Source organism: Vombatus ursinus, unplaced genomic scaffold (assembly GCF_900497805.2).
Source record: "Vombatus ursinus unplaced genomic scaffold, bare-nosed wombat genome assembly UNPS02013353.1, whole genome shotgun sequence".
Lineage (NCBI taxonomy): Eukaryota > Metazoa > Chordata > Mammalia > Diprotodontia > Vombatidae > Vombatus > Vombatus ursinus.
The window spans coordinates 10,001-27,504 of NW_020953131.1; the positions used below are offsets into that span (position 1 = coordinate 10,001).

The window sequence follows — 17,504 nt, forward strand, 5'->3', positions numbered from 1 at the left end:
TAGTAAATTGTTAATAAATGTGTGCTGAAGGAATTAATGAATGAATGAACAATATGGTACAAATTCTTCTTCAGGAATTCTTTCACATGATCTAGAGAAGGATCAAGGTAAAGAGACAGATTATTTTTCAGAAATCTTACTTTATGATGTGATAAAAATTATTTTTCATTATATAAATAAATATATATATATATATCTTATTTATATGAAGAATGTGTACATATATGTAGATGAGAAATGGTTAGGAGAATGACTGGGAGTTAAGAAAGTATAGGCAACAAATATATACACACAGATATACATTTGTTTTATATACATATATGTCCATGTCCTACTGTGCACAACACTGTGCTAAATATAATGGGGGATATAAAAATAATTGCTCATGGGGCTTATAATCTAATATTTGAGGTAAAATGTATACAAATGCCCATAGTACAAGACAAGATGTGAAACTGCAGAAGAGGGATGGACAAAATGCTGTGGTAGTTTTGGGGGGGGAAGGGATCACTTATGATGAGCTGATGTGCCATGGAGATGGTCACATTTGAGCTCAGCCTTGAAGGTAGGATTGAGACATTTTTGTTTCAGACAGTGAGGATTTGGCAGGATCTCTGCACCAGTAGGGTATCCCAGCACAGTCTCCATACAAGCCTCCAAGTTTGCTTGTGCTATTCCTCCAAATGCAAGTGAGGGAGAGACATTGAGAGGACACTCAGTATTAGGTTTCTCCAGGGCTAATTCATAAAGGCTTTTACCTTGTCCCCGATTCTGTCTTCTTGTGTGGATTTAGCTGCAATTCCTCTACATTTGTCACATTGTTCCTTTTTTGGAGGGTAGAGGGAGATAGGAAGGCTGAAGGAGTTTTGAGAAAGTGACTCATCTGCTACCTTGATGGCCACATGACTGACAACTTTCACTCATCACACACATCCAATCAATTGCTGAAGCTTGTCATTTCTACCTTCATAGCATTTCTATCATCTATCCCTTTCTTGCCCCCTTGCCACAATCACCTTAGTTCATGCCTTCTTCATTTGCCACATAGATTATTACAATTGTCTATGACCCTAATTGGTCTTCCTATAACCAGCCTCTTCTTTTTTCAATTAATTCCCCACACAGCTACCAAATTGATCATCTTAAAACACAGGTCTGATAATCCTATTCTTTTTTAATTTTATTTTTAATTTATGGAATAAAGCAAGCATTTCCATAACACAGTACAATAAAAAAGATGTTTACTATTGTTTCTAGTAGAAAATACAAACTCCTTTGTGTGGCATTGAAGTCCCTCATAAGCTGACCCTAGCCTGTCTCTCTGGTCTGATAATATATCATACACTCATTCACATACTCTATGTTCGATCCAAACTGGACTACTTGCTGTTTCCCTAACATGACATCCATCCCCCATATCTGTGACTTTGCACAGTCAATTCCCCAAACCTACATTACTATCTCTCCTTACCTCAATCTCTTGGAGCACTTAACTCCAATCAAGGTTCAACTCAAGGGCCAAATCCTTCAAGAGGTCATTTATAATTATCCTAGTCAGTGTTCCCTTGCCCTCCACTGAAATTACTTTGCATTGATTTAATGTGCTTTGTATACATTGCATTTTTGTGTGTATACACATTTATGTTATATCTTACATTTACTCATGTGAAGATGATATATTCTTCCCAATAGAATATGATCTTTTTGAGATGAGGGGCTGACTTTTTTGGGTCATTTTTCCTGCACCTAGCAAAATGCCTGACATACACGTGCTTGCTGATTGACTGATAGATTACTACCTATTAAGGGATTGTCTCTCCCCCTTTCTGACTGAATGTAAAATGCCATATTTAATCCCAGGCTACATGGAAGCCACTGTCTCCCAAGTTGTTGGTTGAGTCATCTAGAGAAGTAGTATAGGCTCTTTCCTTATATCATCCAGCCATCGTCCCCTGACACCCTTCTGTACTGTCATAAAAAAGAGAATCAGCAATCATTCTCATCTCATTTGAGGAGCAAATTAAATAATGTAGGTGTAGCCCCTTTTCTACAAGGGAATCTTAGAAGGAGGAGCTAAAGGATGATGGGCAGGCTGAAACTGCACTAACAGCAAGGGAGGGGTGGAATGGAAGCTCAGGAATGTGGAAGCACTGAAGAAGGGAGAAAACCTGAGGATGCAGATGTGCACAAATGCCAGTGCCCAGCCAATTGCAAGTGAAGGATACTGCTCTCCCAAACCAATATAATCTGAACAATTGAAGTCTTATCTGTCTCAGCAACCTGTTTAAGGAGTTATATGTTGGGATATAATTTTACTATTCCAATGGCTACTGCCACCACTTGGACCTAATGAAGTTATCTCCTCTCCACTTCTCCCCATCCTCTTCCATCCCCTTTCTCATCATCACCTGGCAAACTGGCATCTCTTAACCTTAGAAATTACCTACTCTCTTTAAACCTTTTTTATTTGCTCTCTGTGTTTCTGTGATGGTTGTTGTCTCCGTCTAAAGATAAGGTGGTTTTCACTGCATTCTAAGCAATTGTTTGCTCTAAAAGAGTGAACCATGAGATGCTGAGGAACAAAAGGGAACCTAAGCACCAATAACCCTATACTTAACCACAAGCCTTTATTGAAGTTCTCTTTCTCTAGAAATACAAAGAGGGGTTTCATATGTAAAGCACTGTGCAAAGCTTAAAGTGATACATAAATGCTAGCTATTATTCTTATTGTTACTATAATTTTCATTTTTATTGTACAGGTCGTACTCTAGACCTGAATGATGATATAAAGGAGAAATTTGAGGAAATTTGTATAAATGCAGGACTTAAGAGAGAAAACATTTTAGATGTATCTGAAGCTGGTAAGTCCTTCTTATCTCTGTCTTCTTCTCAATTTGTGACTAGAAGGAGAACTTCATAGGATGGAAATACTGCTACCTTGGATCCCATTTGTCCTCACGTTATTCCTTTTTCTCCTGGGGGTAGTGACAAAAAGAGACCAAGAAGGCTTCATGTTTGAGAATCATTGGTGTGTTGCTTTGTCTCTACAGATCAGTGCCAGGAGCTTGAACAGTAAGAGAGCCTACCCTGACATGCAGGTCTGTGATATTTAACCTTGAAATTATTCCATAGGAGCAATGCTTTTCAGAAAATCAGAGCTCAATGCCTTAAAATCTGATCATATAACTTAGGGGCAGATGTGAATAAGAGTAGGAAGAACCTAATAAATCACACAAACTGATAGGGTCTATAAACAATGTTTGGGCTCCTGTTGGTTATACAGAAATACAATATCCTACAAAGCAGGTGTTTAAAGTGGGAGTATGAGGATGGTTGACATTCCCTTTCTGTTTAAGGAAATTTTACTTTAACTATTTTTCCACCAACTATGCTTTAATGCTCCTTCCCTTTTCTTGGTCCCTTCCTTGACTTCCACCTTCCACCTCAGATATTTGCTGAATCTCTAAAATCTCTCTCTGGCTACCTTTTCATAGGCCAGAGTTAATTCCTGCATGTGACTTTCTTACCTAGGTTCTAAGATTTTACTTAGTAGACTAAGTAGACTAAGGCTTTAGTTACCATTCACTACTTGTTCCTAAGTCTGCCTGTGAATAAATTTTGTAATCATGTTCTTGTCACTGCCAGGAATTCCCAGATTGCAGCACATTTGACTTACTGAAATCTGACCTTCATCATCCAAAGAACATTTAACATGGATAATCAAAATTCAGCCTACATCTTTGCTTTGCTTTGGGGAGAATCTCTGGGGGGAGACTTCCCTATAACTGTCAAATAAATTATTTTCCTTCTACATAAGATATTCTGAGTCTATTTGGGAAATGATGGAGACACATACCCCCTTCCCCAGAAGTGAAGTAAGAAGAGAAGTCTTATCAGGTCTCTGGGAGCTCATCCAGCCACCTCAACTTTCTGATGTTTTATCAATGTCTTTTGAGTTACATTAATTACATTAGTTAACATTAAAATTAATTCTGCATAGAGCATGCCTCTAACCCATCAAGTGAAGCTTTCCTTATAGTAAAAAAATTTCAGCACAACCAATAAAAACAGTAGCAACAAAATCTATTTCTTAACCCCAATTCCCTACCTCTCCAGAGGAAAAAGTTGAAGTGTATCTCTTTTCTCCAGGCCAAGATCGGTCACTGCAATCCCACAGATTATGGTTTTCTTTTAGTGATATTTTTACATTGTTGTAGTCATTGTGTATATTGTTCTCCTGAGTTTACTTATTTCCCATTGTATCATTCATACAAGGCTTCCCATATTTTTCTGAATCCTCAAATTTTAATTTTTATAATAATATTCCATTACATTTGTGTACCACAAATTGTTCATATAGTTCTCAAATGGGCACCTATATTATTTCCAATTTTTTCTACCACTCAGATGTGTGATTCAAAATCCTCTTGCCTCTTACCCTCTGCCGCCCACATTTATGATGCCTTTTTCTAGAAATGTTAATTTACGTTGTCCTTTTCAAACTAAATATATTTTAATGATCTATTTTTAACTTTATTTTATTTTCAATTCACAGAACAAAATAAGCATTTCTACAATACAGTACCAAAAAAAAAGATGGTTTTATGTGAAACTGGAAATCTGTACTGCAGATTTGCAAGAAGTGCAAGCCATGTACAACTCACTATGCCCTTCAAATATGCAACAAAGTTATCATGTAAATTTATGTCTTTCCTTTTTTCTTCTTTTCCCCCTCCCCTGCCCTAGAGATAGTGACCATTATGCATAAATAGGTATGTATATACATATATACAAACATATATACATAAATACATGTGTAAAATTATTCTATACATACTTCTATTTACCAGTTCCTTTTCTAGATGCAGATAACATCTTTCCTCATTATGTCCTTTGTTTTTAATTTGTTTTTTTATAATAATCAAAATGACTTAGTTGCTCAAAGTCTTAAAACAGTATTGCTGTAACTTTATACAATGTTCTCTTGATTCTGCTCATTTTGCTCATCAATTCATGCAAGTCTTTCCATGCCTGTCTAAGATCATTGAGCTCATCACCTCTTATAGCATAATAGTATTTCATCACAACCATCCATTTGTTTAGCCATTCCCCAATTGATAGGGATCCCTGCAATTTCCAGTTCTTTGCCACAACAAAGACAGCTGGTATAAACATTCCATTTACATTCAAAGTTGTAATTACTATTTGTAAATTTCCCTCCATCTTATCTTTATTCACAATCTTCTTCCTCAGACTCTCTTTTTTAAAATTTTTAGTTAATTTATTTATTTTTAGTTTTCAACTTTCACTTCCACAAGATTTTGAGTTTTAAATTTTCTCCCCTTTCCTCCCCTGTCCCCTCCCCAAGATGACATGCAATCTGATATAGGCTCTACACATACATTCATATTAAACACATGTTTACATTAGTCATCTTGTAATGAAGAATTAGAATCAATAAAAGGATCCACAAGAAAGAAGAAATACAATAAAACAACAAAAAAGAGAGCAAATAGTATGCTTCCATCTGCATTCAGACTCCAAAGTTCTTTCTCTGGATGTGGATAGCATTTTCCATCATAAGTCTTTTGGAGTTGTCTTAGATCCATCACTGAGAAGAGCCAAGTCTATGAAAGTTAGCTATTGCACAATATGGCTGGTACTGTGTACAATGTTCTCATGGTTCTGCTCACTTCTCTCAGCCTCAGCTCATGTAAGTCTTTCCAGTTTTTTTTTTTTTTATGAAATCTGCCTGCTCATAATTTCTTATAGCACAATAGAATTCCATTACATTCATATCCCACAATTTGTTCAGGCATTCCTCATTTGATGGGCATCCTCTCAATTTCCAATTCTTGGCCACCACAAAAAGAGCTGCTACACATATTTTTGTACATGTGGGTCCTTTTCCTATTTTTGTGATTTCTTTGGGATACAGACCTAGAAGTGGTATTGCTGGGTCAAAGAGTATGCACAGTTTTGTAGCCCTTTGGGCATGATCTTTTATTTTTATATTGCCAATGTTTGTCCCAGGATACATTGCCCTCCCCCATGTAAGAGAGCTATTACATATACCAAAGAATATTTTTTAAAGTCAAGAAAAAGATAAAGAAGGCAGGGAAAGCAAAATTGATGAATACATAAAAAGTCTCAAAATACATGCAATGTTCCATTCAAGTGAACATCCCAATTCAGCAAAAGAGTATAGTGGGGTTATTTCCTTATAATCTCTTTTTAGGGCTATGTTGTTGTTCTTGCAGTTTTGTAGCCTCTACTTTTGAATGTTTTGTGACAGTTGTTGTTTCTATTTTGCTTGTTGTAATCATTTTGTAGACTATTTTCTTGGCTCTGCTTACTTCATTTGGCATCAGTTCATATAGAACTTTCCATGCTTGTCCTTAATGTGGTTACCTCTAATCATTACATTTATTGCATCTTAGAGAACAAAAATATTACATTGAATTTATGCACCACAATTTGTTTAACCATTTCCTAATCTATGGGCATCTTCTTTATTTCCATTTCTTTGCTACCGCAAAAAGTGTTACTATAGCTATATTGCTATAGAACTGTATTGCTATACAGAACTTTTTTTATCTTTGTCTCTCCCTGATATATATGTCCAAGTGTACATGAGGACTTTCTTCTGATCAATGGTCTCCTAGAGTGTAAGCCCAGTTGGGGAATCTCTGGGTCAAAGAATATGGATATTTTGTCACTTTATTTGCATGATTTCAAATTGCTTTTTAATAAGATGGTAGAGTAAGTAAGGAATTTCCTTTAACTATTCCAAATTTCCCTCCAAACAACTTTAAAATAACTTCTCAAAATGAATTCTGAAGTGGCAGAACCAACAAGACAATGGGGTGAAACAATTTTCCAGCCAAAAACAACTTGGAAGGTCAACAGGAAAGGTCTATCTTGCTAAGGTGAGAGCAGAGAGAAGTCCAACACAGTCAGGCCTGGGTAAATCAGCAGCAGGCCCCACCCCAGCAAACCAGTGGAGGCCTTGGGGCCACTGAATCAGCAGCACCTGAGCTCTTGGCCCACAAATGTTAATGGTACAGGACAAGTCAGAAGGAGATTACATGGGACACTCTGCTGGCACTGGTTTCAGGACTCTGCTACATTGCCCAAATGGGGATCTGGTTCACATGGGTCACACTCCCAGGGTGAGGGGTAACACTAGCATACTAGAGTCTGTGGTCACAAGAGAGAGGGGAATCATGGTCCCAGGTCCAGGGCAGAAAAAAGTGCTTCTGATCACTCACAGACTGGAGCACAGGCCAGGAAAATAGTGACTACACCTGTCCTTAGATCATACCAGCTTGGAAGAATTGAAAACTTACAGGTCTCCAGAATTATCTCTGAAAATAGCAGTATGAAAAAGCTGAAGCCTGAAACAGTGCTTTCTCCACCATAGGAACAGAGTACTACTTCAACATAAAATTAAAAATTAAGAAGTAGGCTAGAAAAATGAGCAAAAGAAAAAAAAAGAAAAAGAAAGAATCTGACCATAGAACGTTATTATGGTGACAGGGAAGATCAAAACACAAACTCAGAAGAGGACAACAATGTCCAAATGGCTACATGTGAAGCCTCAAAGGTAGAAGAAAAAATGGGGAAAGAAATGAGAGTGATGCAAGAGAATAATGAAAAAAAAATCAATAGCTTGGCAAGGGAAGCAAAAAATGGGAAAAGATGTACAAAAATTCACTGAAGAAAAAAGCTTCTTAAAGAGCAGAATTGGCCAAATGGAAAAGGAGGTATAAAAGCTTGTTGAAGAAAATAATTCCTTAAAAGTTAGAATTTTCAAATGGAAATTAGTTACTCTATGAGAACCAAAAACAATAAAACAAAATTAAAAAATAGAAAATGTGAAATATCTCAATGGAAAAACCACTGACCTAGAAAATAGATCAAGGAGAAATAATTTAAGAATTATTGAGCTACCTGAAAGCCATGATGGAAAAAAGAGCATAGAGATCCTCTTTCAAGAAATTATCAAGGAAAATTTTGCTGATATCCTAGAACAAGAGGAAAAAATAGAAATTCAGAGAATTCACTGATCATCAACTAAAAGAGACCCCAAAATGAAAACTCCCAAAAATATCATAGCCAAATTCCAAAGCTCCCAGGTCAAAAGGAAAATTCTGAAAGCAGTCAGGAAAAAAATAATTCAAGTATCATGGAGCCGCAGTCAGAATCATAGAAGATGTAGCAACTTCCATGTTAAAGGATTACAAGACTTGGAATGTGATATTCTGGAAGGCAAAGAAGGTAGGATTACAACCAAGAATCACCTACCCAGCAAAACTAAGTATAATCCTTCAGGAGAAAAATGAATACTTAATGAAATATAGGCCTTTCAAACATTCCTAATAAAAAGACCAGAGCTTAACAGGAAATTTGATTTTTAAATACAAGACTCAAAAGAAACATAAAAAGATAATCAGGAAAGAGAAAACATAAAGGATTCAATAAGATTAAATTTTATATTCCTATACAGGAAGATGATACTTGTAACTCAAGAACCTTATTACTATTAGGGCAATTAGAAGAAGTATAATAAACAGAGGGTACAGGTGTGAATTTAATATGGTGGGATGATATTCAAACCAAAAAAGAACCTAAAAAACAAAATCAAGGGGTGAATGAGAAAAATGCACTGAGAGAAAGGGGAAGTGAGAGATAGAATGGGGTAAATTATGTCACATAGAAGAGGCATGAAAGAACTATTAGAGTGGAGGGGAAAATAGGAGTGATAACAGGCAACATTTGAACCTTACTCTCATCAGAATTGGCTCAAAGAGAGATTAATATACACACTCAATTGAGTATAGAAATCTATCTTACCCTAGGGAAATTGGATATTTGAGGATAAGAGAAGGGAGGGATTGATAGAAGGGAGGACAGATTGGGAGAAGCAGTGGTCAGAAGAAAAAAACTTGTGAGAAAAAAAAGGATAAAAGCAGAGCCAAAGAGAGAGTGAAAGCAAGAGACAGAGATAGAGAATAATAAATGGAGAGGGGAATAGAGTGTAGGGAAATACACAGTTAATAACTATAATTGTGAATGGAATGAAATCACCCATAGAAGAGAAGCAGATATCAATGAATGGATTAAAAACCAAAATTCTACAATAAATTGTTGACAAGAAACATATTTGAAGCAGAGAGACATGCACAGAGTAAAGGGAGGGGACTGGAGCATGATCATGCTTCAGCTGAAGTTAAAAAAGGAGCAGTAGAAATCATGATCTCAGACAAAACAAAAACAAAAACAAAATAACCTAAACAAAAGAGATTAGGAAGGAAATTACATCTTACTAAAAGATACCATGGAAAATGAAGCAATATGAGCACTAAACATATATGCACCCAATAGTATAGCATTCAAATTTTTAAAGGAGAAGTTAAATAAGTTGCAGGAGAAAATAGACAATAAAACTATACTAGAGGGAACCTCAACTTTCTCCTCTTACAATTCAACAAATCTAACCAAAAATTAAACAAGAAAGAAGGTAAGGAAGTGAATAGAATTTTTTAAAAAGTTAGAAATGACAGATCTATGGAGAAAATTCAATGGAAATAGGAAGGAATACACCTTTTTCTCAGTGGTACATGGTACCTACACAAAAATTAAGCATGGAGGGAATAAAAACCTCACAACCAAATGCAGAAAAGCAGAAATATTCTATATTAAATGTACTTTTAGTTCATAATGCAATAAAAATTACATTCAATAAAGGGCAGTGGAAAAATAGATTAAAAATTAATTGTAAAATAAATAATCTAAACCTAAAGAATTAGTGGGTCAAAGAACAAATCATAGAAACAATCAATAACTTCATTAAAGAGAATGACAACAATATGACAACATAACAAAATTTATGGAAGCAGTACTTGGGGGAAATTTATAACTCTAAATGCTTTCATCAATAGAATAGAAAAAGAACAGATAAATGAATGGTGCATAATCTAAAAAGAACTAGAAAAACAACAAATTAAAAATCCCCAAGTAAACAACAATTTTGAAATCCTGAAAATCAGAGGAGAGATTAATAAAATTGAAAGTAAGAAAACCATTTGAAAAAGTAAAAATAGGAGCTGGTTTTATTTAAAAAAAACAATTAAAAATAAACCATTAGTTAATTTGATTAATGAATGAAAGAAGAAAACCAAATCACCAGTATCAAAAGTGAACAGGGTGAATTCATCACAAAAGAAGAGGAAATTGAAGAAACTATTAGGAGTGATTTTTGTCCAATTATATGAGAAGATGACAATCTCAGTGAAATGAAATCTGAGTGGAATATTTTTAAAAATATGAATTGCCCAGATTAACAGGTGAGGAAGTAAAATACTTAAATTGCCCCATTGTGGGAAAAGAAATTGAACAGCTAAGAAAAAATCCCCAGGATCAAATGAATTCAATGGTTAATCTACCAACCATTTAAAGAATAATTAATTCCAATACTATGTAAACAATTTGGGAAAATAGGCAAAGAAGGAATTCTACCAAATTGTTTTCGTAAGACAAGTATGATGCTGATACCGAAAAAAAGAAAAGCAAAAATGAGAAAATTATAAATCAATTTCCATATTGAATTTTGATGCAAAAATTTAAAATAAAATACTAACCAGAATATTGCAGGAATATATCACAAGGGTCACACACTATCACCAGATGAGATTTATACAGTGCTGACTGCACAATGAAGTGCTGGCTCAACATTAAGAAAACTATCAGCATAATTGACCATATCAATAACAAAACCAATGCAAATCATATGATTATCTCAATACATATAGAAAAGATTTTTGACAAAATACAATACACTTTCCTCTTCAAAACAATATAAAGCATAGGAATAAATGGAACTTTTCTTTAAATGATAAACAGCACCTATCTAAAACTATTAGCAAACATTATCTGTAATGGGGATAAGCTAGAAGTCTTCCGATAAGATCAAGTGTGAAGCTAGCATGTCTATTACCAATATTCTTCAATATTGGAATAGAAATAATATTTATAGGAATAAGAGAAGAAAATGAAATTGAAGGAATTAAAATATGTAATGAGGAAACAAATCTATCATTTTTTGGAGATGATATGATGGAATACTTAAAGCATCAACTATAAAACTAGTTGAAATAATTAACAACTTTAGCAGAGTGGCAAGATATAGAATATATCCACATAAATCATCACAATTTCTATATATTATCAGCAAAATCCAGCAGGAAGAGATAAAAAGAGAAATTCCATTTATCATAATGGTAGATAATATAAAATTCTTGGGAATCTACATGGAAAGACACATCCAGCAACTATATGAACTCAATTACAAAACACTTCACATAAACAAACTCAGATCAAAACTATCGGAAAAATATTAATTTCTCATGGTTAGGCCAAGCCAATATAATAAAAATGACAACTCTGCCTAAATTAATTAACTCATTCAGAACCATACCAACCAAACTACCAAAATGTTATTTTATAGAGCTAGAAAAAAATAACAAAATTTACCTAAAGAGCAAAACGTCAAGAACATCAAGAAAATTACTGAAAATGTGAAGAAAGGTGGCCCAGCTATCTCAGATCTCAAACTGCATTATAAAGTGGTAATCATAAAAAACAATCTGTTTCTGGCAAACAAATAGAGTGGTGGGATCCATGGAGTAGACTGAGCATACAACACACAGTAGAAAATGACCATAGTCATCTAGTGTTTGATAAATGCAAAGATCCACGCTTTGGGAACAAAAAAAAACCATATTATTTGATGGAAACTGCTGGGAAAACTAAAAAAAAAAAAAAACAGAATGGCAGAAACTAGGTACAGAGTATAGACTATACCAAAACAAGGTTAGAATGGGTACATGCTTTAAATATAAAGGGTAACATTATAAGCAAATTAGGGGAGTATGGAATAGTTTACCTGTCAGATCTAAGGAGAAGGTAAGAATTTATGACTGAATGAGAGGCAGAGAGTATTACAGGATACAAAATGGATTAATTTGATTATGGTAAATTAAAAAAGTTTTTTCACACACAAAACCAATGAAGCCAAGATTAGAAGGAAAATAGAAATCTCAAGGGAAATTTTATAGGATGTGCCTCTGATCCTCATTTCTCAACTAAATAAAGAACTGAGTCAGACTTATGAGAATAGAAGTCATTCTCCAATTGATAGTCACAAGATATGAAAAGGCAGCTTTCAGATAAAGAAATCAAAACTATCTATATTCATATAAAAATGCCCTAAATCATTATTAATTAGAGATTTACGTTAAAATATGTCTGAGGTACCACCTCATTCCTATCAGATTGGATAATATGACAGTAAAGCAAAATGCTAAGTGTTGGAAGGGATGTGTGAAAATTGAAACACAAATGCAATATTGGTGGAGCTATGAACTGATGCAACCATTCTAGAGAACAATTTGGAACTATGCCCAAAGGGCTGTAAAACTCTACATACCTTTTGATCCAGCAATATTACTTATAGGACTGTATTTCTAAGAGATGAGAGAGACAGAAAAAGCAAGAGAGAGAGAGAGAGAGAGAGAGAGAGAGAATGAGAATGATCTATTTGTACAAAAATATTTATAGCAGCTTTTTTTGTAGTCACAAAGAACTGGAAATTCTTTGCTTATCAAATTGTGCTCATCAATTGTGGAAGGGCAGAACAAGTTGTGGTACATGATTGTTATGGAATACTATTGTGCTACAATAAATGACAAGCAGGGTAATCTCAGAAAAACCTGGAAAAGACTTACATGGACTGATACAAAGTGAAGTGAGATGAACTAGAATAACATTGTACACAGTAACAGCAGTATTGTAAGATAATCATCTGTGAATGACCCAGCTATTCTCAGCAATACAATGATCCAAGAAAATTCCAAAGGACTCATGATGAAAAATGCTATCTACTTCCAGAGAAAGAACTAATGAATTCTGAATGCAAATTGAAGTATACTATTTTTCACTTTTTAAAAATTTTTTCATGTTTTTGTCTGTGTTTTCTTTCACAATATGACTATTATGGGAATATATTTTTGCATTATCACAAATGTATGTCCTATATCAAATTGCTTTCTGTTTTCAGGGATGGGAGAGCAGAGGAAGGGAAGTAGAGAATTTGGAACACAAAAGCGAAAAAAATGAATATTTTAAATTGTTTTTACATGCAATTGGGAAAATATTATTTTTTTAAAATGTTTTTTATCAATTTCCACTTCCAGGAGCTAAGATGGTGGAATAAGAACCAAGTCTCCTGGTGCCTTAGCAAAACACTGGGAAGCGCAGCTCTGAGGGGGAAAGCCCTCATTGGAGAGATATCTTGCAGCTGTGAAATATCCATCTACAGGGAGCCAAAGAAAGCAAAAGGCCCGGGTAGCAGGCAACCTCCAGGGGCCAGACTACTCAACCCTACCCCTAGAGCTCCAGTGTTGCTGATTCTTATTATGGGGACACTGAAGATAAAGGCAGAAATTCTGAAGAGGACAACATTGTCAACAAACCCACATCTGAAGCCTCAAAAGGGAAAATGAACTGATCTGAAACCCAAAAAGCCTTCTTGGAAGACCTCAAGAAGGATTTTAAAAGTTATGTAAGAGAGATAGAAGAAAAATTGGGAAAAGAAATGAGAGGTATGCAAGAGAGTTAATAGCTTGGAAAAGAAAGGACAAAATTTAACCGCAGAAAACAACTCTTTAAAATATACAATTGGCCAAATGGGGAAAGAAGTACACTGAAGAAAACAAATCCCTAAAAGATACAATTGGCTAACTAGAAAAAAAGGACACTGAAGAAAACAAGTCCTTTAAAAATACAATTGGTGGGGGTGTGGGGAACCAAGGCAAGATTTGCTTGAGCTCTCCCTGAAACCCCTCCAAATACCTGTCAAAATGGCTCTAAACAAATTCTAGAGCAACAGAACCCACAAAAATACAGAATGAAAGAAATTTCCAGCTCAAGATAACCTGGATGGTTGCTCATTTCTCTTCCCAGTTTTTCCTCTACTTCTCTACTTCTTAGCAAGTAAGAGAAGTAGAGGAAAACTGAGAAGAGGAATGAGAGTGATGCAAGAAAATCATGAAATCGTGAAAAACAAGTCAACAGCTTGCTAAAGGAGACCCAAAAAAATGCTGAAGAAAATAACACCTTAAAAAAATAGCCTAAAGCAAATGGCAAAAGAGGTCCAAAAAGCCAATGAGGAGAAGAATGCCTTCAAAAGCAGAATAGGCCAAATGGAAAAGGTAGTGCAAAAGCTCAATGAAGAAAATGCTTCCTTAAAAATTAGAATGGAACAATTGGACGCTAGTGACTTTATGAGAAATCAAGACATTATAAAACAAAACCAAAAGAATGAAAAAATAGAAAACAATGTGAAACATCTCATTGGAAAAACAACTGACCTGGAAAATAGATCCAGGAGAGATAATCTTAAAATTGATGGAATATCTGAAAGCCATGATCAAAAAAAGAATCTAGACATCATCTTTCAAGAGATTATCAAGGAACATTATCAAGGATCTGATATTCTAGAACCAGAGGGCAAAATAGAAGTTGAAAGAAACCACAGATCACCTCCTGAAAGAGATCCCCAAAGGAAAAACTCCTAGGAATATTGTAGCCAAATTCCAGAGTTCCCAGGTCAAGGGGAAAATATTGTAAACAGCCAGAAAGAAACACTTCAGAGTATTGTGGAAACACAATCAGGATAACGTAAGATTTAGCAACTTCTACATCAAGGGACTGCAAGGCATGGAATATGATATTCTGGAGGGCAAAGGAGATAGGATTTCAGCCAAGAATCACCTACCCAGCAAACCTGAGTATAATCTTCAGGGCAAAAAATGGACGTTCAGTGAAATAGAGGATTTTCAAGCATTCTTGATGAAAAGACCAGAGCTGAATAGATAATTCAACTTTCAAATACAAGACTCGAGATGCATGAGGAGGTAAACAGGAAAGAGAAATCATTAGGGACTTATTAAGGTTGAACTGTTTACATGACTACATGGAAAGATGATATTTGTAACTCATGAGACCTTTGTCAGTATTAGGGTACTTGAAGGGAAAAAAATTATATAGATAGATTGCTAGATAGAGGGCACAGGATGAGTTGAAGATGAATGGGTGATATCTGGAGAATAAAATTAAGGGATTAGATAGGATTATACTGGGAGAAGGAGAAAGGGAGAGGCAGAATGGGGTAAATTATCTCACATCAAACAGACAAGAAAAGGCTTTTACAGTGGAGGGGAAGTGGGGAAAGGTGAGAGGGAATGAGTGAATCTTATTCTCATCAGATTTGGCTTAAGGAGGGAATAACATACATACTCAATTGGGTATGGAAAGCTATCTCCTCCTACAGGAAACTAGGGGGGAAGGGCATAAGAGAGCAGGGACATGACAGAGGGGAGGGCAGATTGGGGGAGGGAGTAATCAGAAGCAAACACTTCTGAGGAGGGACAGGGTCAAAAGAGAGAATAGAATAAATGCGGGGTGGGATAAGATGAGGGGAAACATAGTTAGTTTTCCACAGCATGACTACTATGGAAGTGTTTTGCATGACTACACAAGTATAACCTGTATTGAGTTGCTTGCCTTCTCAATGAGGGTGGGTGGGGAAGGGAGAAAATTTAGAACCCCAAGTTTTAAAAACAAATGTTAAAAAATTGTTTTCACATACACCTGGGAAATAAGATATACAGGCAATGGGGTATAGAAATCTATCCTGCCCTACAGGAAAATGGAAGGGGAAGGGGAAGGGGATGAGTGAAGGGGAAGAGATAGAAGGGAGGGCAGATTAGGGGAAAGGGGATTCAGAATGCACACTGTCCTGGGGTTGGAGTAGGGGCAAGATGGGAACAAAATTTGGAACTCAAAATCTTGTGGAAGTGAATGTTGAAAACTAAAAATAAATTAATTAATGAATCTTTAAAAAAAGAAGTAACTACAAAAAATGTTTTCAAAAACACAATTGGTCAACTGGAAAAGAAAGTACACTGAGGAAAACAACTCCTTAAAAAGCAGAATTGGCCAAATGGAAAAGGAAGCACAAAAACTCACTGAGGAGAACTCCTTAAAAAGTAAAATGGGCCAAATGGAGGAGGCACAAAATTGAAAAGAAGAAAACAATTTGTTAAAAATTTGAATTGGGCAAGTGGAAGCTAATGGCTCTGTGAGAGAGCAAGAATCAGTCAAACAGAAACAAAGGAATGAAAAAATAGATGAAAACATAAAATATCTCATTGGTAAAACAACTGACCTGGAAAATAGATCCAGAAGAGACAGGAAATCCTCAAGGAAAACTACCCTGAGGTTCTAGAACCAGAGGGTAAAATAGTCATAGAAACAATCCACAGATACCCTCCTGAAAGAGATTCCAAATTGAAAACACCAAGGAATATATTCCAAAATTCCAAATTCCAAAATTACCAGTTCAAAGAGAAAATACTGCAAGCATCTGGAGAGAAACAATTTAAATGTCATGAAACCACAGTCAGGATTACAGAGGACCTTGCAGCTTCTACATTAAAAGATTGTAGGGTGTAGAATATGATATTTCATGAGGGAAAGGAGCTTGGATTACAACCAAGGACCAACTACCCAGTGAAAATGAGCATAATCTTTCAGGGGAGGAGATGGACATTCAATGAAATAGGGGACTTCCAAACCTTCCTGATAAAAAGACCAGAGCTCAACAGAAAATTTGATCTTCAAATACAAGACTCAAGAGAGACATAAAAAGGAAAATGGGATAGGAAAAAAACAACAGCCTGTTATTAATAAAGGCAAATTGTTTACATCCCTACAAGGGAAGATGACACTTGTAACTTGAGAATTGTACTGGTATTACACCACTTTAAGGGAGTACACATTGAAGAGGAGAGTATAAGTGGAAGTTGATGTAATGATAAAAAAAATTCTAATCAAGTGTGTTAAATGGATCTAAATAACTGGATTAATCTGATCTAACTAAGGGAATATACTGGAAGAAAAGGAAAAGAGGAGATAGACAAGGATAAATAATGTTACAGGAAAAGGCATAAAAACCTATTACAGCAGAGGAAAAGAAGGGAGGGAGATGAGCATTGTTTGAACCTTGTTCTCATCAGATTTGGCTCAAGGAGGGAATAACATAATCAGTTAGGTGTAGAAATTGAACTTGCCCTATAGGCAGTAGGAGGTAAAAAGGAAAAGAAAAGATAGGGGAGAGACAAGGGAAGGAAGAAATAGTAGGAGTAAAGGGGGAGAAAAGGAACTGGACTAATAGAAGGGAGGCTGGACTAAGGGAGTTGGGACTGAGGGAGGTGGTGGTCAAAAGCAAAACACCAGTGAGGAGGAAAAGGGAGAAATGATAAAGAAAAGCATAAATGGGGGGAAATAGGATGGAGAGAAAGACACAGATATTAATTATAACTGTGAATGTGAATGGAATGAACTCTCCCATAAAACAGAAGCAGATAGCAGAATGGATT

The 17,504-nt window shown here is 35.5% G+C and overlaps 1 pseudogene; it reads left to right on the forward strand.

The window, feature by feature from the left end:
• Positions 1-3,076, forward strand: part of LOC114040524 — an 8,075-nt pseudogene extending 4,999 nt beyond the window's left edge.
• The last annotated feature ends 14,428 nt before the right edge of the window (positions 3,077-17,504 follow it).